General features: G+C 39.6%; 1 long non-coding RNA gene across 3 annotated transcripts in view; it reads right to left on the bottom strand.

The window, feature by feature from the left end:
* Positions 1 to 8,650: 8,650 nt before the first annotated feature.
* The window catches only part of LOC134736488 (uncharacterized), a 163,878-nt gene continuing 148,047 nt past the window's right edge, over positions 8,651 to 24,481 (bottom strand). For 2 of the 3 annotated variants that reach the window (XR_010120536.1, XR_010120535.1), the window contains one exon: positions 8,828 to 11,479. This is a non-coding gene — a long non-coding RNA (uncharacterized lncRNA). Of the gene's footprint in view, positions 11,480 to 24,481 lie in introns of all 3 variants that reach the window. The other variant, XR_010120537.1, reaches the window with a different exon arrangement.

Genomic DNA, 24,481 nt, shown 5'->3' on the forward strand with positions numbered 1-24,481 from the left:
ATTAACAAGGATATTCAGGACTTGAACTTAGCTCTGGACCAAGCAGACCTAATAGATAGCTACAGAACTCTCCACCCCAAATCAACAGAATATACATGTTTTTGGCACCACATAGCACTTATTCTAAAATTGACCACATAATTGGAAGTAAAACACTCTTCAGCAAATGCAAAAAAAATGGAAATCATAACAGTCTCTCAGACCACACTGCAATCAAATCAGAACTCAAGATTAAGAAACTCACTCAAAACTGCACAACTACATGGAAACTGAACAACCAGCTCCAGAATGACTACTGGGTAAATAACGAAATTAAGGCAGAAATAAATAAGTTTTTGGAAACCAAGGAGAACAAAAACACAACGTACCAGAATCTCTAGGACACAGATAAAGCAGTGTTAAAAGGAAAATTTATATCACTAAATGCCCACAGAAGAAAGGAGGAAAGATCTAAAATCCACACCCTAACATCACAATTAAAACAACTAGAGTAGCAAGCTCAAATTCAAAAACTAGCAGAAGACAAGAAATAACTAAGATCAGAGAAGAACTGAAGGAGATAGAGACACAAAAAAACCTTTTAAAAAACAATCCAGGAGCTGGTGTTTTGAAAAGATTAACAAAATAGAACACTAGCCAGACTAATAAAGAAGAAAAGAGAGAAGAATCAAATAGACACAATAAAAAATGATAAAAGGGATATCACCACTGATCCCACAGAAATAAAAACTAACATCAGAGAATGCTATAAACACCTCTATGCAAATAAACTAGAAAATCTAGAAGAAATGGATAAATTCCTGGACACATACACCCTCCCAGGAGTAACCAGGAAGAAGTTGAATCCCTGAATAGACCAATAACAAGTTCTGAAATTAAGGCAGTAGTTAATAGCCTGCCAACCAAAAAAAGCCCAGGACCAGACAGATTCACAGCCGAATTCTAACAGAGGTACAAAGAGGAGCTGGTACCATTCCTTCTAAAACTATTCCAAATAATAGAAAAAGAGGGACTCCTCCCTAACTCTTTTTATGAGGCCAGCATCATCCTGATACCAAAACCTGGCAGAGATACAACTACAAAAAGATTTCAGGCCAATACCCCTCATGAACATCTATGCGAGAATCCTCAATACAATACTGGCAAACCAAATCCAGCAGCACATTAAAAAGCTTATCTACTGTGATCAATTTGGCTTCATCCCTGGGATGCAAGGCTGGTTCAACATATGCAAATCAATAAACATAATCCATCAAAGAACCAGTAACAAAAACCACATGATTATCTCAATAGATGCAGAAAAGGCCATCAATAAAATTCAACACCACTTCATGCTAAAAACAGTCAATAAACTAGGTATTAATGGAACATATTTCAAAATAATAAGAGCTATTCATGACAAACCCATAGCCAATATCATACTGAATGGGCAAAAAGCTTTCCCTTTGAAAACCGGCACAAGACAAGGATGCCCTCTCTTGCCACTCCTACTCAACATAGTATTGGAAGTTCTGGCTGGCACAATCAGGCAAAAGAAAGAAATAAAGGGTATCTAAATAAAAAGAGAGGGGAAGTTGAATTATCTCTGCTTGCAGATGACATGATTGTATATTTAGAAAACCCCACCATCTCAGCCCAAAAACTCCTTAAGCTGATAAGCAACTTCAGCAAAGTCTCAAGATACAAAATAAAAGTGTGAAAATCACAAGCATTCCTATACACCAATAGCAGACAAACAGAGAGCCAAATCATGACTAAACTCCTACCCACAATTGCTACAAAGAGAATAAAATATCTAGGAATCCAACTTACAAGGAATATAAAGGACCTCTTCAAGGAGAACGACAAACCACTGCTCAAGGAAATAAAAGAGGACAAAACAAATGGAAACAAAAATCCATGCTTATGGATAGGAAGAATCAATATTGTCAAAATGGCCATACTGCCCAAAGTATAGATTCAATGCTATTCCCATCAAGCTACCATTGACTTTCTTCACAGAACTGGAAAAAACTACTTTAAAATTCATATGGAACCAAAAAAGAGCCCATATAGCCAAGACAATCCTAAGCAAAAAGAACAAATCTGGAGGCATCATGCTACCTGACTTCAAACTACATTACAAGGCTACAGTAAGCAAAACAGCTTGTTAATGGTACATAGATACATAGACCAATGGAACAGAACAGAGGCCTCAGAATTAATGCCACATATCTACAACCATCTGATCTTTGACAAACTGATAAAAACAAGCAATGGGGAAAGGATTCCCTATTTAATAAATGGTGTTGGCAAAACTGGCTAGCCATATGCAGAAAACTGAATCTAGGCCCCTTCCTTATGCCTTATACAAAAATTAACTCAGGATGGATTAAAGACTTAAACATAAAACCTAAAACCATAAAAACCCTAGAAGAAAACCTAGGCAATACCATTCAGGACATAGACATGGGCAAAGACTTCATGACTAAAACACCAAAAACAATTGCAACAAAAGCCAAAATTGACAAATGGGATCTAATTAAACTAAAGAGCTTCTGCTCAGCAAAGGAAACTATCAGAGTGAACAGGCAGCCTACAGAATGGGAGAACATTTTTGCAATCTATCCATCTGACAAAGGGCTAATATCCAGAATCTACAAGAAACTTAAACAAATTTACAAGAAGAAAACAAACCCATCAAAAAGTGGGCAAGTGATATGAACAGACACTTTTTAAAAGAAAACATTTATGCAGCCAAGAAACATATGAAAAAAAGCTCATTGTCACTGGTCATTAGAGAAATGCAAGTCAAAACCACAATGAGATACCATCTCACGCCAGTTAGAATTGTGATCTTTAAAAAGTCAGGAAACGACAGATGCTGGAGAGGATGTGGAGAAATAGGAACACTTTTATACTGTTGGTGGGAGTGTAAATTAGTTCAACCATTGTGGAAGACAGTGTGGTGATTCCTCAAGGATCTAGAACTAGAAATACCATTTGACCCAGCAATCCCATTACTGGGTATATACCCAAAGGATTATAAATCATTCTACTATAAAGACACATGCACACTTATGTTTATTGCAGCACTATTCACAATAGCAAAGACCTGGAACCAACCCAAATGCCCATTAATGATAGACTGGATAAAGAAAATGTGGCATATATATACCATGGAATACTGTTCAGTCATAAAAAAAATGAGTTAATGTCCTTTGCAGGGACATGGACAAAGCTGGAAACCATCATTCTCAGCAAACTAACACAGGAACAGAAAACCAAACACTGCATGTTCTCACTCATAAGTGGGAGTTGAACAATGAGAACATATGGGCACAGAAATGGGAACATCACACACTGGGGCCTGTTGGGGGGTAGGGGGTAAGGGGAGGGATAGTATTAGGAGAAAAACCTAATGTAGATGATGGGTTGATGGGTACAGCAAACCACCATGGCACATGTATACCTATGTAACAAACCTTCACGTGCTGCATATATATCCCAGAGCTTAAGTATAATTTTAAAAAAAAGTCAGTCTTGATGATTTTGCTTCAGGATGGCATCACTCTTGCCATATAACAGGCTGTTTTCCTACAAAAGGCTTTCAATTTTTCCCCATTTAGTATGATATTAGCTATGGGCTTATCATATATGTCCTTTATCATGTTGTTGAAGTATGCTTTTTCCGTACCAAATTTATTGAGGGTTCTTATAAAAGGAAGTTGAATTTTATTGAATGCTTTTTCAATATGATTGAAATGACCATATGATTTCTGTTTTTGATTATGTTGATAATGTATCATGTTTATTTGCTTATATTGAACCATCTTTGCATCTATGGGATAATTTCCTCTTGATCATGGTGAATGATCTTTTTAATGTGTTGTTGAATTCAGTTTGCTGGTGTTTTCTTGAGGAACATGTGTGTTCATCAGAGATATTAGTCTGAAAATTGTTGTTGTTGTGTTCTTTTCTGGCTTTGGCATCAGGGAAATGCTGGTATCATGTAATAAGTTTGGAAGTAGTTCACCTCTTCAATTTTCTGAAGAATTCAGTAGAATTGGTATTCATTCTTCTTTAAATGTCTTGTAGAATTCAGCAGTGAAGCCATAGGTTTCTGGGCTTTCCTTCGATGGAAGATATTTATTACTACTTCTATCTTATTACTCATTAATGATCTGTTACGGTTTTTAATTATTTCATGATTCAATCTTGGTAGGTGGTATGTATCCAGGAATTTATCCATTTCTTCTAGGTTTTCCAATGTGTTGGCATGTAATTGTTCATAGTAGTCTCTAATGATCTTTGTATTTCTGTAGCATCAGTTACAGTGTTTCCGTTTGTCTCTGATTTTATTTATTTTGTGCCTACTCTCTTTCTTATTAATCAGTCTAGGGTAAAAGTATGTCGATGTTGTTAATATTTTCAAAAAACCCACTTTACATTTTGTTAATCTTCTGTATTTTTTTTAGTCTCAAATTTACTTATTTCTGTTCTGATATTTATTATTACTTTTTGTCTACTAATTTGGGATTTGGTTTGTTCTTTTCCAGTTCCTTGAGGTGCATCATTAGGTTGTTTATTTGGAGTCTTCCTATTTTTTTTGATGTGGGCATTTATTGCTATACACTTCACCTTAGTACCAATTTTGCTGTATCTCATAGATTCTGGTATGTTGTGCTTCTATTTCCATTTATTTCAATAAATTTTTAAAATGTTCTTCTTAATTTCTGCATTGACCCATTGGTTGTTTAGGAGCATGTTGTTTAATTTCCATATATTTGTAAGTTTCCAACATTCCTCTTGTTACTGATTTCTAGGTTTATTCTGTTGTGATAAGAAAAGATACTTGGTATGATTTCTACTTTTGTGAATTTGCTGAGACTTGTTTTGTGTCCTAGCCTATGGTTAATCCTGGAAAATGTTGCATGTGCTGACAAAAAGAGCATGTATTCTGCATCAGTTGAATGAATGTTCTGTAAATGTCTTCTTAGATCAATGCAGTCTATTAATAGAATGTAGTTTAACTCCCATGCTTCTTTGCTGGTTCTCTGCCTGGAAAATCTGTTCATTGTCAAAAGTGGGGTATTGAAGTTCCCTATAATTATTGTGTTGCAGTCTAAATCTTCATTTAAACCCATTAATATTTGGTTTATATATTTGGGTGCTCCAGTGTTGGGTGCATATATATTGATTATTGTTATATCCTGTTGCTAAATTGACCTTGTTATCACTCTACAATAACCTTGTTTTTCTCTTCTTACAGTTCTTTACTTAAAGTCTATTTTACATAAGCATAGCTACTCCTGTTCTTTTTTGGTTTCCACTTACATGGAATAGTTTTATCCATCCCTTCACTTTCAATTCCTGTGTGTCTTCATAGAAGTTAGTTTGTTCTTGGCAGAATATCATTGGGTCTTGTTTATTTTTTCAATCCATGCAGCCACTCTGTCTTTTAATTGAAGAATTTATTCCATTTACTTTCAGTGTTATTGATAGGTAAGGACTTACTGCTGACATTTGATTACTTGTTCTCTAGTTGTCTAATTCGTTCCTTCCTTTCTTTCATCTTCCTTTGCAGTTAAATGATTCTCTTTGGTAGTATGTTTTATTTTGTTGCTTTTCATTTGGTGAATTCATTATAGGTTTTTGCTTTGTAGTTATCATGGGGCTTATAAAAAACACATCCCATAGTTGTGACATGTATTTAAACCTGATACCAACTTAACTTTGATCACAAAAAGAAAAAGAAACCAAAAAAAGTACGTATTAACTCCCTTCTCCCCACACATTATGAATTTTTGAGGTCACAATTTAAATTTTTTATATTACCTATCTCTTAAATTTTTTAAATAGTTTTGTCTTTTAGTATTCTTACTAAAGATATAAGTGGTTTAAACACCATCGTTATAATATTAGTATAATAATCACATTATTGTCCCTTTCTTTCAGTTTGAAGGGCTCCCTTTAGCATTTCTTGTTCAACAGGTCAGGTAGCAATAAATTACTTCAGCTTTTGTCTGTCTGGGAAAGTCTTTATCTCATCATAATTTCTGAACAATACCTTGCTAGGTACAGTACTATTGGTTGATTTATTTCCCACTTCAGCACTCAGAATATATCATGCCCTCACCTGGCCTGTAGAGTTTCTGCTGAGAAGTATGCTGCCAGGTGTATCTGATCTCTATTATATGTAATTTGTTTTGTTTTTTTTTTTTCCTCTTGTGGCTTTCAAGATCTTCTCTTTGTCTTTGACCTTTGAGAGTTTGATTATATCTTGGGGGTATTCTTATTAGAGTTGAATCTGATTAGTGACCTTTGACTTTCCTATACCTATTTATATTGTTGGCTTTGGAAAGTTTTCTCTTATTTTTTTGAATAATCTTTCTACCCCTTTGTCTTTCTCAGTTCCTTCTTCAATTCCAATAATCCAAATATTTACTCTTTTGATGTTGTTTCATTTTGTAAGCTTTCTTCATTCCTTTTCATTCTTTTTCCTCCTCTGACTATATTTTCAAGTAGTCTATCTTTGAGCTCACTTATTCTTTCTTCTGCCTTATCAATTCTGCTACTGATGCCCTCTATCACATTTTTCACTTTATTCATTGTATTTTTTACCTCCAGGATTTCTCTGAGTTTTTAAATTTCAACCTCTCTTAAATTTCTCTGATAAATTTCTGAATTGATTCTCTGCATTTTCTTGAAGTTCAGTGACCTTCCTTGAAACAGCTATTTTGAATTCCTTGTCTGTAGGATCACACACATCCATTACTTTAGGGCTGGTCTCTGGCACCTTATTTTGTCCATTTGGTGAGGTCATATTTCCCTAAATAATCTTGATGCTTGTGGAAGTGTGAGAATGTCTATGCATTGAGGGATTCAGTGGTTATTTCAGTCTTTGTACTCCGGCTTTGTTTGTGCCTGTCCTCCTGCAGAGGGCCTTCCAGGGATTCTAAGCCAACTGACTGTTGTATTCCCTGGGCTTGTGACTCCTGCAGCCATCTCAGCTCTAGAAAACACTCTAAACCTGCACTTGCTGCAAGACTCACAAGGGCTCTGAGGTTAATGCAGCTTTCCAGCCCAGATAGACCTGAGGAAGATGCAAGGAGGGTACTGGGGCTATGTGAGAATGCTGGTCAGGGACCTAAGTCCAGAAGACTGTTCCAGTGGCCCAGATGTATGTGCCTCCCAGCAAATCTCTGCACAGGTGAGATAGGTCCCCGACAGCAGCAAGAGGGGCTAGAATTGTGACAGGGCCCCTATGGGATCTGCTGCGGGGAGGAGGCTGGTGGGTTCATCTTGTTGGCTCAGACAGGTATGTGGCACCCATTAGATCCCTGTACTTGTGTGTAGTTGAGGAACTACAACAAAAAGGACTCAAGCTAAGACTTGGCCCCCTTGGGATCTGCTATGGGATGGAGGCTGGCCTGCCCTGTCATATTACCTTAGATGGGCATATATCCTCCAGTAGATCCCTACACAGACATGATCATTTCCTGACTGTAGCAAGTGGGGCTGGCACTGAGGCTGAGCTCCCTTATGAGCTACTGTGGGACAGAGGCTGGAAAGCCTATCTTATTCATCCAGAAGGGCATGTATCTCCCAGCAGGTCTCAGCACAGACAGGTTAGTTCCCCAACTGAATTGGGATGGAGTGGGGCTAAGACAGGGCCTCCTAGGGATCTGCTGTGGGGGCCAAACTGAGACTGGAAAGCCCAGTCTCATTGGCTCAGAGGGGCACATGTCTCCTATCGAGTCCCTGTACAGATGATGGGATAGTGCCCTGATTGCAGTAGTGGGGAGCCAGAGCTGAGACTAGGCCCCCTTAAAATCTGCTGTGGGATGAGGGCTGGAGAATCCATCTCCTTGGCACAGACAGATATGCATTTTCCAGCAGATGTCAGCACAGATGGGATAGTTACATAACTGTAATGAAAGGGGCTGCAGCTGAGACTCTCTCAGGCCCCTTCAGGATCTGCTCTGGGACAGAAATTGGCAAGACCATCACGGAGGTCCAAAGTCCCAGTGGTGAAATATGGGCAAGTGTTCCTCTGGGTTCTTGTGCAAGCAGCTCTGAGATGGGACTCCAGCTTGGAAATTCTAGAGCAGCACCTCAGGACAACTTGCAGGTTCACTTCCTAAGATTGATGTCAGCAGGCAGAATAGCCTTTCCATCAAGGCCCTAGTGTGTGTGATTCCTTCTGAATCCCTTAACAGATGGTTTTGGTTGCAGACTCAGGACCAGACAGGGCTGTAGCCCAAACCCTTGAGGGACTAGGCTGTTTTCAGGCTTGAACCCAGAAGCAAGCTCAGCAGGATAGATCAGCCACTTGGGTGTCAGTCTATACTCTCAAAATGACCTTCCTAAGTCTTGGATTCCACTGGGGTTTCACAAGCTCCCACCCGAGTCTTGGGGCTTCTGCAGGATGACTAACTGTGGATAGGTGCAGAATTCTTGTTGTTGGGGGATATCAATGGGTTACCTTCTATTTTACCATCTTGGTGATATCACTCTAATGTAGAGTTTTCTTTAAATAATCTAAGAAATATAATGAGACCCCTTGCCCATATAAAACTGTTCAATCTTGGATCAGAAATAGAGCAACATTTTAAGGATTCAAACATACATTTTCAAATACTCAAAAGATAAAACACAAATCACAAATGAGGTGCAAAAAAGTTTATTTAAAAACTTTAAATGTGCCATTTTAACTGCAATTTGGTAAAATATTTTGGAATGTTTCAGTAAAACAAGTGATAAATTACAGAGTCCTGAATTAGATCCATGTAATAGGTAGCTCTTGTCATCTTTAAATTTATTTCAAAAGAACTGGAAGGGAATTTTGATAAAACATTAATGAAATATACAACAAAGGTGATAAAGATGAGTAACGAAATCAATAAAAATTATTCTGACATCAAGAAAAATAGCAAAAAATTTCAGCAAAAACTGTAGCCAAAAAAATGTTTAGACTATACGAAGAGCAGTTAATAATAGAGAGAAAGACATAAATTTCAGATAAAATTAATAAATGAATTCTTGGGCAGCTTGAAATGCAATTAATGAGAAAGTGAAATATCTAAACACATTTAAAAAGACTTAAATTTCTTGCCAATTTGAAACAAAATACTGGCACCAACTAAAATAACATAAAACTGATAATATGTCACTACAAACTAGATGTCATCAACAAACTGGTTAGTGGGGGAGGGTCATTAAGAGTATTTAAGATGAGTCACTATCCTCAAAAACTTGAAGTGACATGAAATTTTATAGCTCATATATGAAAGAAACTTAGAAGAGAACTTCCCAAATTTGATAATAACCCTAAAAATGTGCATGACATTACCAGTGATGAGTTATGAATCTTAAAGAAATTTTTCTAAGCCATCAATAACAAAATAAATTTCTATCACCCATGCTAGAGTAGACACTAAATCATCTTTATGTTCTCTGTATACAAAGCTATATTACAAAATCATTGTCTTATAAAGAGGCTATCAAAGTAGCCAAAAAAGAAAGAAAAAGGGGTTCTATTGCTGTCAAGCCACTAATAAAATATGTTACTTTTCTGGCGTTTGTGATGTTTGTGATATTTTTGAGCTTTTAAAATTTGGAATGTGTTGTGGCTTCTCTTCCAAATGAATGTTCATATTTGTACTTAATTATTGTATTTTAATTGTATATTTTTCCTTTAATGAGGTCCCCACCCCCAAATCATATAGGCATCAATTCCTACAAAATCTAGATCCATCTGGCACCCAGATTAGGTGAAAGTTGTAACTGGGAATCCCAGTAAAGGTAGACATATGATTACAATTTCTTGTTTTCCTTTTTTTTCTTTTTTTTTTTTTTTGAGACAGAGTCTCACTCTGTTGCCCTAGGCACTAGACTAGAGTGCAGGGGCATGATCTTGGCTCACTGCAACTTCTGCCTCCTGGGTTCAAGTGATCCTCCCACCTCAGCCTCCTGAGTAGCTGGGACTACAGGCACGCACCACCATACCCAGCTAATTTTTTTTTTTTTTTTTAGACAGAGTCTGGCTCTGTCACCCAGGCTGGAGTGTGGTGGCGCAGTGATCTCTGCTCACTGCAAGCTCTGCCTCCCGGGTTCGCGCCATTCTCCTGCCTCAGTCTCCCAAGTAGCTGGGACTAGAGGCACCCACCACCACGCCCAGCTAATTTTTTTTTGTATTTTTAGTAGAGACGGGGTTTCACCATGTTAGCCAGGATGGTCTCGATCTCCTGACCTCGTGATCCACCCACCTTGGCCTCCCAAAGCACTGGGATTACAGGCGTGAGCCACTGCTCCTGGCCAATTTTTGTATTTTTAATAGAGATGAGGTTTTGCCATATTGGCCAGGCTGGTCTCGAACTCCTGACCTCAGGTGATCTGCCCGCCTCGGCCTCCCAAAGTGCTGGGATACAGGCATGAGCCACCGAGCCCAGCCCTGTGGTTATAATTTTTTAGGGATATTTTTAATCCGTTCCCAGCTAAAAACAAAGATAAGTCTTTGCAGTCCCCTGGAGAGTATGGGATTCTAGGGTCCTGGTTTTCTATGAAATGTTCTCCTGTTAGCCTCTTCTATTGGGCTTCTCTCTTCCTTACCTAGCAAGTCTCAAAACTGCCAGTCAGTTTGGCAAGTTCAGCAAAGGTGTCAGGGCAAGAGCCAGAGGCTTTGGTGTTCACTGACCTCCCAAAGTGCCACCTTCACTGAAATTTGACCTGTTAATTCCTTACTATCTTGGCAACTTTACATGCTTTTAAGATGTTTTTAACTTTTTTATCCAGTATTTCTAGTTATTTTCAGTGGGATGGTCAGTCTGAATTATTAGCCAGCCATAGCCCTAGGCATATACCCTTATCCATTTCATACCAGATTTAGAGAAGCCCTATATATCCTGTCACACATATTCTTGCCTTAAAAAAAATAGGTTTATTTAAATCACACAGAAGAATTTTTAAAATCAAAAAATCCTCAATCCTACTAAGCAAATAAAATTAGTGTTTTCACACACCATCCTGTTCTATGCTTTTTCACGTTCTTGAAGTCATAAGCTAGCTAAGATTTTGAATGATGCTTTCTTTGTTGCTTTCATTCTCAATGTTTTATCATAAGCATTTTCTCACATCATTAAAAATGCTTAATGAACATTTTAGTTGGCTGTGCAATAAAAATATATATGCTCCTTTAAATTACACAGTAATAATATGTGCAGTTCAGTTAATTAAAGAATAAGATCTGAGAATAAATAAAACATACATATGCTTCACCCAGACTTTCCGTTCCATGAAGTTCAACTCTATGGGGGCAGATTCACTGCCTGGACTGAAAGCCTTGTTAAGGAACTTGGTTTCGTGACAGCTTCTTCTCTCCATCTCCTTCTCCCTCTCCACTCTCTCTCCCACTTCTCCAACCAGAAGAGGCAGATTTCGACTGAGTTTGCATTGTCAAAGCCTGGTTAGCTGGATCCAGCTTGTTCCAAGGGTGCATCTGAACAGGAGGCAAAGAAGGGGATTATAGAATGACCAAAACTCAATGTTTCCTCACACATGCTTCTTTTTTTACTTTTTTTTAAGTTCTGGGATACATGTGCTGAAAGTACAGGTTTGTTACATAAGTAGACATGTGCCATGTGCTTTCCTGCACCTATCAACCCATCATGTAGGTTTTAAGCACTGCATGCATTAGGTATCTGGCCTAATGCTCTCCCTCCACTTGCCCCCCACCCCCTGACAGTCCCTGGTGTGTGATGTTCCCCTCTCTGTGTCCATGTGTTCCCATTGTTCAACTCCCACTTATGAGTGAGAACATACGGTGTTTGGTTTTCTGTTCCTGTGTTAGTTTGCTGAGGATGATGGTTCCAAGTTTCATCCATGCCCCTGTAAAGGGACAAACTCATTCTTATTTATGGCTGCATAGTATTCCATAGTGTATATGTGCCACATTTTCTTTATCCAGTATATCACTGATGGGCATTTGGGTTGGTTCCAAGTCACTGGTACTGTAAATAGTGATGCAATAAGCATATGTGTGCATGTGTCTTTATAGTAGAATGATTTATAATCCTTTGGGTATATAGCCAGTAATGGGATTGCTGGGTCAAATGGTATTTCTAGTTTTAGATCCTTGAGGAATTGCCGCATTGTCTTCCACAATGGTTGAACTAATTCACACTCCCACCGACAGTATAAAAGCCTTTCTATTTCTCCACATCCTCTCCAGCATCTGTTGTTTCCTAACTTTTTAATGATCACCATTCTAACTGGCATGAGATGGAATCTCATTGTTGTTTTGATTTGCATTTCTCTAATGACCAGTGATGATGAGCTTTTTTTCATGTTTGTTGACCACATAAATGTCTTCTTTTGCAAAGTGTCTGTTCATATCCTTCACCCACTTTTTGATGGGGTTGTTTTTTTCTTGTAAATTTCTTTAGGTTCCTTATAGATTCTGGATATTAGCCCTTTGTCAGATGGATAGATTGCAAAAATGTTCTCCCACTCTGTAGGCTGCCTGTTCACTCTGATGATAGTTTCTTTTGCTGAACAGAAGCTCTTTAGTTTAATTAGAATCTATTTGTCAATTTTGGCTTTTGTCGCAATTGTTTTTGGTGTTTTAGTCATGAATCCTTTGCACATGCCTATGTCCTAATGGTATTGCCTAAGTTTTCTTCTAGAGTTTTTATGGTTTTAGGTTTTACGTTTAAGTCTTTAATCCATCTTAATTTTGTATAAAGTGTAAGGAAGGGGTCCAGTTTCAGCTTTCTGCATATAGCTAGCCAGTTTTACCAGCACCATTTATTAAATAGGGAATCCTTTCCCCATTGCTTGTTTTTGTCAGGTTTGTCAGGTTTGTCAAAGATGGTTGTAGATGTGTGGTATTTCTGAGGCCTCTATTCTGTTCCATTGGTCTATATATCTGTTTTGGTACCAGTGCCATGCTGTTTTGCTTACTGTAGCCTTGTATTATAGTCTGAAGTCAGGTAGCATGATGCCTCCAGCTTTGTTCTTTTTGCTTAGGATTGTCTTGGCTATATGGGCTCTTTTTTGGTTCCATATGAAATTTAAAGTAGTTTTTTCTAGTTCTGTGAAGAAAGTCCTTGGTAGCTTAATGGGAATAGCATTGAATCTATAAATTACTTTGGGCAGTATGGCCATTTTCACAATATTGATTCTTCCTATCCATAAGCATGGAATTTTTTTTCCATTTGTTTGTGTCATCTCTTATTTCCTTGAGCAATGGTTTGTACTTCTCCTTAAAGGGGTCCTTCACGTCCTCTGTAAGTTGTATTCCTAGGTATTTTATTCTCTTTGTAGTAATTGTGAATGGGAGTTCACTCATGATTTGGCTCTCTGTTTGTCTGTTATTGGTGTATAGGAATGCCTGTGATTTTTGCACATTGATTTTGTATCCTTAGATCTTGCTGAAGTTGTTTATCAGCTTAAGAAGTTTTGGGGCTGAGACAATGGGGTTTTCTAAATATACAATCATGTCATCTGCAAACAGAGACAATTTGACTTCCTCTCTTCCTGTTTGAATACACTTTATTTCTTTCTCTTGCCTGATTGCGCCAGCCAGAACTTCCAATACTATGTTGAATAGGAGTGGTGAGAAAGGACATGCTTGTCTTGTGCCAGTTTTCAAAGAGAATGCTTCCAGCTTTTGCCCATTCAGTATGATATTGGCTGTGGGTTTGTCATAAATAGCTCTTATTATTTTGAAATATGTTCCATCCATATCTAGTTTATTGAGAGTTTTTAGCATGAAGGCTTGTTGAATTTTATTGAAGGCCTTTTCTGCGTCTATTGAGATAATCATGTGGTTTTGTCATTGGTTCTGTTTATGTAATGGATTACATCTATTGATTTGCGTATGTTGAACCAGCCTTGCATCCCAGGGATGAAGCCAACTTTATCATGGTGGATAAGCTTGTTGATGTGCTGCTGGAATCTGTTTGCCAGTATTTTATTGAGGATTTTTGCATCGATGTTCATCAGGGATTGGCCTGAAATTTTTTTGTTGTTGTGTCTCTGCCAGGTTTTGGTATCAGGATGATGCTGGCCCTCTTTTTCTATTGTTTGCAACAGTTTCAGAAGGAATGGTACCAGCTCTCTTTGCATCTCTGGTAGAATTTGGCTGTGAATCTGTCTAGTCCTGGGCTTTTTTTGGTTGGTAGGCTATTAATTGCCACCTCAATTTCAGAACTTGTTATTGGTCTATTCGGGGATTTGACTTCCTGGTTACTCTTGGGAGGGTGTATGTGTCCAGGAATTTATCCATTTCTTCTAGATTTTCTAGTTTATTTGCATAGAAGTGTTTATAGTATTCTCTGATGGCAGTTTGTATTTCTGTGGGATCAGTGATGATATCCCCTTTATCATTTTTTATTGTTTCTATTTGATTCTTCTCTCTTTTCTCCTTTTTAGTCTGGCTAGTGTTCTATTTTGTTAATCTTTTCACAAAACCAGCTCCTGGATTCATTAATTTCTTTAAGGGTTTTTTGTGTCTCTATCTCCTTCAGTTCTTCTCTGATCTTAGTTATTTCTTATATTCTGCTAGTTTTGAATTTGTTTGCTCTTGCTTCTCTAGTTCTTTTAATTGTGATGTTAGAGTATAGATTTTAGATCTTTCCTGCTTTCTAATGTTGGCATTTAAGTGCTATTAATTTGCCTCTTAACACTGCTTTAGCTGTGTCCAAGATTCCGGTACATTGTCTCTTTGTTCTCATTGGTTTCAAATAACTTTGTTATTTTTGCCTTAATTTCATTATTTACCCAGTAGTCATTCTGGAGCAGGTTGTTCAGTGTCCATGTAGTTGTATGGTTTTGAGTGAGTTTCTTAATCCTGAGTTCTAATTTGATTGCACTGTGGTCTGAGAGACTGTTTGTTATGATTTCCATTCTTTTTCATTTGCTAAGGAGTGTTTTACTTCCAATTATGTGGTCAATTTTAGAGTAAGTGCTTTGTGGTGCTGAGAAGAATGTATATTTTGTTGATTTGGGGTGGAGAGTTCTGTAGATGTCTATTAGGTCCACTTGTCTAGAGCTGAGTTCAAGTGCTAAACACCCTTGTTAATTTTCTGTCTCATTGATCTAATATTGACAGTGGGTATTAAAGTCTCCCACTATTACTGTGTGGGAGTCTGTCTCTTTGTAGATCTCTAAGAACTTGTTTTATAAATCTGGGTGCTCCTGTATTGGGTGCATATATATTTAGAATAGTTAGCTCTTCTTGTTGAACTGATCCCTTTAGCATTATGTAATGCCCTTCTGTGTCTGTTTTGATCTCTGATGGTTTATGTTTTATCAGAGACTAGGATTGGAACCCCTGCTTTTTTTTTTTTTTTCTTGGTAATCTTCCTCCATCCCTTTATTTTGAGCATATTTGTGTCTTTGCATGTGAGATGGGTCTCCTAAATACAGAACACCAGTGGGTCTTGACTATGCAATTTGCCAGTCTGCATCTGCATCTTTCAATTGTGCATCTGGCCATTTACATTTAAGGTTAATATTGTTATGTGTTAATTCGATCCTGTCATCATGATGTTAGCTGGTTATTTTGCACATTAGTTATGCAGTTTCTTCATTTTATCCTTGGTCTTTATATCTTGGTGTGTTTTTGCAGTGGCTGGTATTGGTTTTTCTTTTCCATATTTAGTGCTTCCTTTGGGAACTCTTGTAATGCAGGCCTGGTGGTGTCAAAATCCCTCAGCATTTGCTTGTCTGTAAAGGATTTTATTTCTTCTTCACTTGTGAAGCTTAGTTTGGCTGGATATGAAATTCTGGATTGAAAATTCTTTTCTTTATGAATGTTGAATATCAGTCCCCACTCTCTTCCGGCTTGCTTGTAGGGTTTCTGCAGAGAGATCTGCTGTTAGTCTGATGGGCTTCCCTTTGTAGGTATCCTGACCTTTCTCTCTGGTTGCCCTTAACATTTTTTCCTCTGTTTCAAACTTGGAGATCTGACAATTATGTGTCTTTGGGTTGCTCTTCTCGAGGAGTATCTTTGTGGTGGTCTCTGTATATCCTGAATTTGAATGTTGGCCTGTCTTGCTAGGTTGTGGCAGTTCTCCTGGACAATATCCTGAAGTGTGTTTTCCAACTTGGTTCCATTCTCTCTGTCACTTTCAGGGATGCCAGTCAATCGTAGGTTTGGCCTACGATCAGTCATAGGTTTTCAAATAAGTTTGGCCTATTTCAGTTAAGTTGATCCTCAATATCTGATATGCTTTCTTCTGCTTGGTTGATTCGGCTGTTGATACTTGTGTATGCTTCATGAAGTTCTCGTGCTGTGTTATTTAGCTCCAACAGGTCATTTATGTTTTTCTGTAAACTGGTTATTCTAGTTAGCAGTTCCTATAACCTTTTGTCAAGGTTCTAATTTCCTTGCATTGGGTTAGAACATGCTCCTTTAGCTCAGAGGAGTTTGTTATTATCCACCTTCTGAAGCCTACTTCTGTCAATTCCTCAAACTCATTTTCTGTCCAGTTTTGTGCCCTTGCTGGAGAGGAGTTGCGATCATTTGGAGGAGAAGAGGAATCCTGGTTTTGGGAATTTTTCAGCATTTTTGCATTGGTTTTTCCTCATCTTCATGGATTTATCTACCTTTGATCTTTGAGACTGATAACCTCTGTTTCGGGTTCTGTGTGGGGGTCCTTTTTGTTGATGTTGGTATTATTGCTTTCCGTTTGTTTTTCTTTGGACAGTCAGGCCCCTCTTCTGCATGGCTGCTGCAGTTTGCTGCAGGTCCACTCCAGACCCTGTTTGCCTGGGTTATCACCAGCAGATACTGCAGAACAGCAAAGATTGCTGCCTGCTCATTCCTCTGGAAGCTTGTCCCAGAGGGGCACCAGCCTGATGCCAGTTAGAGCTCTCCTGTATGAGGTGTCTGTCAATCCCCTTTGGAAGGTCTCTCACTGTTAGGAGGCATGGGGGTCAGGGACTCACTTGAGGAGGAAGTCTGTCCCTTAGCGGAGCTCAAGTGCTGTGCTGGAAGAACTCTCCTTGTTAGGATCCTCTGTTACCTTCAGAGCTGGCAGGCAGGAATGTTTAAGTCTGCTGAAGCTGCACCCACAACTGCCCCTTCCCCCAGGTGCTCTGTCCCAGGGAAATGGGAGTTTTATATATAAGGCCCTGACTGGGTCTGCTGCCTTTCTTTCAGAGATGCCCTGCCCAGTGAAGAGGAATCTAGAGAGGCAGTCTGGCCGCAGCCGCTTTGGCGCACTGTGTTGAGTTCTGCCCAGTCTGAACTTCCCAGCCTCCTTAACACTCTCAGAGGAAAACTACCTACTCAAGCCTCAATAATGTTGATGCCCCTCTCCCCACCAAGCTCAATCATCCCAGGTCAACTTCAGACTGCTGTGCTAGAAGCAAGAATTTCAAGCCAGTGGTTATTAGCTTGCTGGGCTCCATGGTAGTGGAACCCGCAGAGTGAGACCACTTGACTCCCTGGCTTCAGCCTGCTTTCCAGGGGAGTGAACAGTTCTGTCTCACTGGGGTTCCAGGCACCACTAGGGTACGAAAAAAAAAAAAAAAAAAAACAACTCCTGCAGCTAGCTCGGTGTCTGCCCAAACAGCAGCCCAGTTTTGTGCTTGAAACCCAGACCCCTGGTGGTGTAGACACACGAGGGGATCTCCTGGTCTGCGAATTGCAAAAACTATGGGAAAAGCATAGTATCTGGACTGGGTAGGACAGTCCCTCACAGCCTCCCTTGGCTGGGAAAGGGAGACCCCTGCTCCTTGCACTTCCCAGGTAAGGCGACACCCCACCCTGCTTCTGCTCACCCTCTGTGGGCTGTACCCACTGCCTAACCAGTCCCAATGAGATGAACAGTGTACCTCAGTTGGAAATGCAGGACTCACCTGCCTTCTGTGCTGGTCTCACTGGAAGCTGCAGACCAGAGCTGTTCCTTTTGGCCATATTGCCCGATCCCCACATGCTTCTTTATTTTGAGATGGAGTTTCATTCTTGTTGCCCAGAGTAGAGTGCAATGGTGAGACCTAGGCTCACTGCAACCTCCACCTCCTGGGTTCAAGTGATTCTCCTGCCTCAGCCTCTCGAGTAGCTGGAACTACAGGTGCCCACCACCAAGCCCAGCTAATTTTTGTATTTTTAAAGTAGAGATGGGGTTTCACCATGTTGGTCAGGTTGGTCTTGAACTCCTGACCTCAGGTGATCCACCCACCTCGGCCTCCCAAAGTGCTGGGAATACAGGCATGAGCCACCACGCCTAGACATACATGCTTCTTTGAAGGCCCTTTCGTTCAAAGAATTCCTCCCATATATTTTTTAATGTAGAAATACATGTTTGGGTGTAAGAGGAACAATGAAACTCATGTCTTTCCCTCCTCTCACTCCCAAATCCCACTGAAATGACAGCAAAGATGCATAGAAAGGAATAAATCTGTTACTGCTCTGATAATAAAACCAGAACCATGAGTAGACAGACTTAGGTACTTTGATGAATTTCTGTAGGAAAGAAAGGGGAGAAGAGTGTATCAAACAACAAACCAGAATGCAGGGAGCTGCAGCCCAGAACACACAGAGAATGCCAATGGGACTTTTCTATTCTGCTGACAACCCCTCTGAGTCTCCAATTGGTGATCAAGATAAATGGAGGAGTGCATATGGGACACCTGGGATATACCGTCTGCCCCGCACACATAGAGAATGACTGGTAGCAGTTAAAACCTGTCTCCTCCTGAAGTCTAAAATCTCTTCAGTGAAAATGCATGATCTGCCTGAAGGGAGCCAGTGTTCTGGGTGTTGGTGCACAGGGTAAAGCCCTTTGGGTTTTTTGTTTTTGTTTTTTGAGATGGAGTCTCACTCTGTTGCCCAGGCTGGAGTGCAGTGGCACAGTCTCGGCTCACTGCAACCTCCGCCTCCTGGGTTCAAGAGAGTCTCCAGCCTCAGCCTCCCGAGAAGCTGGGATTACAAGCAGGAACCACCACGCCCGGCTAATTTTTGTATTTTTAGTAGAGATGGGGTTGTGCCGTGTTGGCCAGGCTGCTCTTAAACTCCTAGACCCGCCCGCCTCAGCCTCCCGCAGTGCTGGGATTACAGGCAAGCCACCACACCTGGCCAACCTCTGGGTTTTCACATTGAGGGGAGGAGGAAGCCTGCCTACCTGCTCCTTGTTGGAGTAAATCCTGCAATAAAGCCTGCTAATCAGTACCCCTACTCTCACCACACACAGCCCTAACAACTTCTGTTTTGTTAACTATTACTGCTTAACAATTTACTCAACATGCTGTGGTTTAAAAATCAGCCATTTTATTATATCTCATGATTACTGGCTCAGGAATTCAGGCAGTGCTCAGATGGACATTTTTTCTGCTCTATGTGGCCTTGGCTAAGGTCACTTGGTGGAATTCAGATGGGGGATGGCTGGTCTAGAGGGTTCAAGGGGCTTCATTCACATGTTTGGCACCTTGACAAGCATGGCTGGAAGACTGGGCTCAGCTGGATGGACCACTGGAGCACCTATACATGACCTTTCCTACATGGGGGTCTCAGGGTAATTGGACTTCTTATATGGTCACTAAAGGATCCCAAAGAGGATGTACTAAAAGACAGGAAGGGCCGAGCACGGTGGCTTATACCTGTAATCCCAGCACTTTGTGAGGCTGAGGCAGGTGGATCATGCGGTCAAGAGATCGAGACCATCCTGGCTAACACGGTGAAACCTCATCTCTAGTAAAAAGTACAAAAAAAAATTAGCTAGGCATGGTGGCAGGTGCCTATAGTCCCAGCTACTCAGGAGGCTGAAGCAGGAGAAAGTTGTGAACCCGGCAGGCAGAGCTTGCAGTGAGCTGAGATCACGCCACTGCACTCCAGCCTGGGTGACAGAGCGAGACTCCGTCTCAGGAAAAAAAAAAAAAAAAAGAAGAAACCTCCAATTATTTAAGGCCTGGTCCCAGCAACCTGGACCATGGTCCCAGCAATATGGTCACATTTACTATTTTCTATTAGTCAAGCAGTCAGAAGTTCCACCTATATCCAAGGGAAAAGAACATAGACCTTGCCATATATTCTAGTAGGGAAGGGAGGAAAAAAAGCCACTAAATACATAAGATGATTTGAGTTATGAAGAAAACTAAAGCAGTCAAAGGGGTTAGGAAGTGTCAGGAAGGTAGGAGGGATACTATTTATCCAGGGCTGTCATGGGGGTCCTCACTGCTTAGGTGGCTTTCCAGCAGGGACTGGAAGGAAATGAAATACAGCCATGTAGATTTTTGGCTTTTATTCTAAGTAAAATGGGAAATCCTTGGAGAGTTTTCAGCAGAGGATTAATAATATAGTCTGATTTCGGCCGGGTGTGGTCACTCACACCAGTAATCCCAACACTTTGGAAGGCTGAGGCGGGTGGATCACCTGAGGTCAGGAGTTCGAGACCATCCTGGCCAACATAGTGAAACCCTGTCTCTACTAAAAATCCAAAAATTAGCCAGGTGTGGTGGCACACGCCTGTAATCTCAGCTACTCAGGAGGCTAAGACAGGAGAATCGCTTAAACCCAGGAAGCAGACAGAGGTTGCAGTGAGCTGAGATTGCACCACTGCACTCCAGCCTAGGCAACAGAGCAAGACTCCATCTCAAAAAAAAAAATATATATATATATATGTGTGTGTATATATGTATACATATATATGTGTGTATATACATATATACACACACATATATACACACACACACATATATATATACACACACACATATATATATATAGAGAGAGAGAGAGGGTGTGTCTGATTTTAATTTTAAAGCCATACTCTTACTGCTAAATAGACTGCAGGGGAGATGAAGGGGAAAGTAGGGATGCTAACTATAAGGTTATTTTGATAATCTTGTCAAGAAGTCATAATGTCTTGGACCAGCAGTGGATATATTATAAAGTGGCCAGTTCTGTAAAGACACTCTGTAGATACAGACGTACCTACAAATACAACTTAATGAATTAAATTTTTCATCCATATATCACAGCAAATATATAGTTTATAAGTTCTTGGTAAGAAACCAGTAATATAAACCAATAATATTTCCTTTTATTGAAGTATAGCTTACATTAATCTGTGCAAAACCAGTAATATAAACCAATAATATTTCTTTTTATTGAAGTATAGCTTACATTAATCTGTGCAAATCTTAAGTGAACCTTCATTTGTTCATTTTCAAATATGTGTATACTTATATAATCACATATTAATAGAAGAGTCCCTCCTGGCCCTTTCTGTCAATATTCTCTTTAGAGATAACCACTATTCTGACCTCCATGAGTAAGGATTGAGCTTGTCTGTTTATGTTCTTTATATTAACAGAATAATATAACATGTATGCCTTTATACCTGGCATATTTCATTTAATATTAGTCTATTAGATTCATCTATGTTCCCATAAGCAGTGGGTTCATTCCTTCTCATTAATGTGTACTGTTCCATTGTATGAATATAGCATTATTTATTTATATATTACAGATAGCTAATAGTATTTCCTGATGGTTTGAAAAAGCTGAGAAAGCAAACTAACACAGGAACAGAAAACCAGATGCTGCATGTTATCACTTGTAAGTAGGAGCTGAACAATGAGAACACATGGACACAGGGAGGGGCATATCACACAATGGGGCCTGTCGGGGGTAGGAGAAAAGGGGAGGGAGAGCATTAGGACTAATACCTAATGCATGAGGGGCTTAAAACCTAGATGATGGGTTGATAGGTGCAGCAAACCACCATGGCTCATGTATGCCTATGTAACCTGCACGTTCTGCACAGGTATCCCAGAACTTAAAGAAAATGCTGAGAAAGATAGAAATAATTTTTAGCCTGAGTTGTTAGAAGGCTCGGAATTACAATGGAAAAGGCTGTAGGAGGAACAATTTCAGGTGAATGAGGTGGAAAATAGATCTGTTTGGAGCATGCTACATATGAGATGCTTACTAGACACCAAGCGGAGAGGCTGAGAAGACAGCTGGATATGCACATCTGAAGTGATGAGATAGCTCTGAGCTGAAGATACCCATCTGGGAGTCATCACTGTGTATGGATGTATCCAGACCTCGGGTCTGGACGAGATCTATCAGAGGGTGAAGGTAGCTGGAGAATAGAAGAGACTGAGGACTGAGCTCCTAGAGACATTCAAAGCTCAGGGAGGGGATGAGAATATAAAGGAGACAGAGAAGGCCTGGCTAATGAGGTAGGAAAAGAACCAAATGGTGTGTGAAAAGTAAAACAGGAAAGTGTTTCAAGGAATAAACTGCAGCAAAGGTTACTGACAGGCCAATGACTGGGATTGATGTGACAAGAGCTGTCTCACTGGAGGGCTGGAGAAAATGCCTGATTGAACCCATGTGGAAGTAACTGGACTCCACCCAAAAGCCATGTGCTGTTCTTTTTTGGTAACAAGAATTCTAGTTTTATTTGAAATGTACCCAGTTACATTTTTCAATCTCTCTCTCTTCAACGTATGACTATATGACAAGTAATAAGCAGAAGTGTGTGGGGCATTCCTAAGAAGCCAACTAATCTAGCCATGAGGCACCCCTGTGCCCTTCTGCATTAGTCACATTTTTACTGCAATAGTACTATGAAACAACCCAAAAATACATCAATAGCTTACAACCAACATTTTGTCCCATGCTTCTGGATTAGCAGTTTGGCTTAGCTAATCTGAGCTGAGCTTAATGGGCTTGACTGGGTGAGACTGCACTCCAGGCTTTGGATCAGATCTGGGCTGCTTCAAAACCAGACTGGAAGAAAAGCATGCTGTTCCCATTGGTAGGGTTGGAAGCTCCAAGAGGGCTTATGGAAACGTGCCAAGACTCTTAATGCTTCTGCTCAGAGCCTGTATGGTCACTTCTACCCATTGGCCAAAGATTTTGCATGTCTGAGCCCAAAGTCAGTGAAGAGGGTTATTACTCTCCACCCATTGTGAAGCCATTGTGACGCAGAGGAGTGGGAGTAGGCATTATGAATACACCTTCTTTTGTCCATGCCCTGTATGCACTAAAACCCAATGTGATGGCTGGAGTACCAGCAGCCTTTGTGGACCATGTGACCTTAGAAGCACTAAGCTAAGACGGTAGAATAGAAAGGTGTATCCCATATGTCCGTGGAGTCACCATACCAACCCTAACCAAACTACCTCTGACCTTGTTTTATGAGAAAGAGAAATCATGACTATCTTTTCATTTACTTTTATGTTGTATTTTCTACTATATGCAGTCAAACCTAATATTGATGGACACAAGTGGGTTTAAGTAAGAATGGGAGGAATGTGGACAATACTCCTTCGAGGAGTTTTTAAATACAGAAGTACAGAGAAATGGGATAGTAACAGGAAAGGGCAAAGTAGTAAGGGAATTTTGTTTTTCACTTTAAGTTGGAAATATTACACCATATTATATGATAATGAGAAAATCCAGTGAAGAAAAAAGCGCTTAATGCAACAGAGTACTTATTGAAGTTTTATCCTTCAATAAGCAAGTAAGAGTAAGCAAGAAGAGAAGGGATCCCGTACCTTAACCTGTGGTACTAAAAGGTGCATTTGTTTTGACTTAAATCAGTGCGATCTGTACTGATTATATAACCTAAACTATGTGAATCCATGAATATTTTCCAAGAGTTTTTCAGGTAACTTCCACACAGTAAAAATTTTTTTGTTGTTGATTTGTTTTCTTTGAGATGGAATCTCACTCTGTCATCCAGGCTGGAGTGCCATGGTGCAATCTGGGCTCACTGCTGCCTCAGCATCCTGAGTATCTGGGACTACAGGCATGCATCAACTAATTTTTTTTTTTTTTTTGTATTTTGGTAGAGACAAGGTTTCGCCATGTTGGCGAGGCTGGAAAAATGTTTTTATTTGTGGATTTTTGTATAAATAATAATTGAATCTTTCACAGACATTAACTCCATCCCTCCTCACATTTCATTTTCAAGTGAGAAAGAAGGAGGGAGGTTTGTATTGTTTGGGATTATATGAATAATCAAAAGATGGCCCAGTAGCCTAAATTAAAAGAAATAGCTCATTAAATGGCATAAATCATCTTGCAAATAAAAAATGCAAGACACAGAAAGCTGATAAAGCAAGTAAAGAAAAATCCTATTTTTTCTGAGTCCCCTGTTAAAATGGAATTTTTAAACCCACAGATGTTTGAAGGAGGTAAAAATATATTTTCTTCTTTGATGGAATTGCTACAATTCCAAATATATAAATCCACCCACAACATTAATTAAAGTTTTAAAAAATGTTCTCCCTCTGGTGTGAGAAGCATAGTATTTTTACCTGAATAAGCCACATTTTTTCTTCCATATTCTGTCATGTAAGATTCAGTATCCTTTTAAATACATATTTTCCCATAAGGAACAAGTATTGGAAGAAATATCAGAAATTACATTTGAGATCTGTTACCTTTGAGATACCCATTATCATCCCAATGGAGATGTCAGTAGGAAGTTGGATATATGGATCTAGAGTTCTGGTAAAGTTCTGGGCTGGA

Source organism: Symphalangus syndactylus, chromosome 4, assembly GCF_028878055.3.
Source record: "Symphalangus syndactylus isolate Jambi chromosome 4, NHGRI_mSymSyn1-v2.1_pri, whole genome shotgun sequence".
Taxonomy (NCBI): Eukaryota; Metazoa; Chordata; class Mammalia; order Primates; family Hylobatidae; genus Symphalangus; species Symphalangus syndactylus.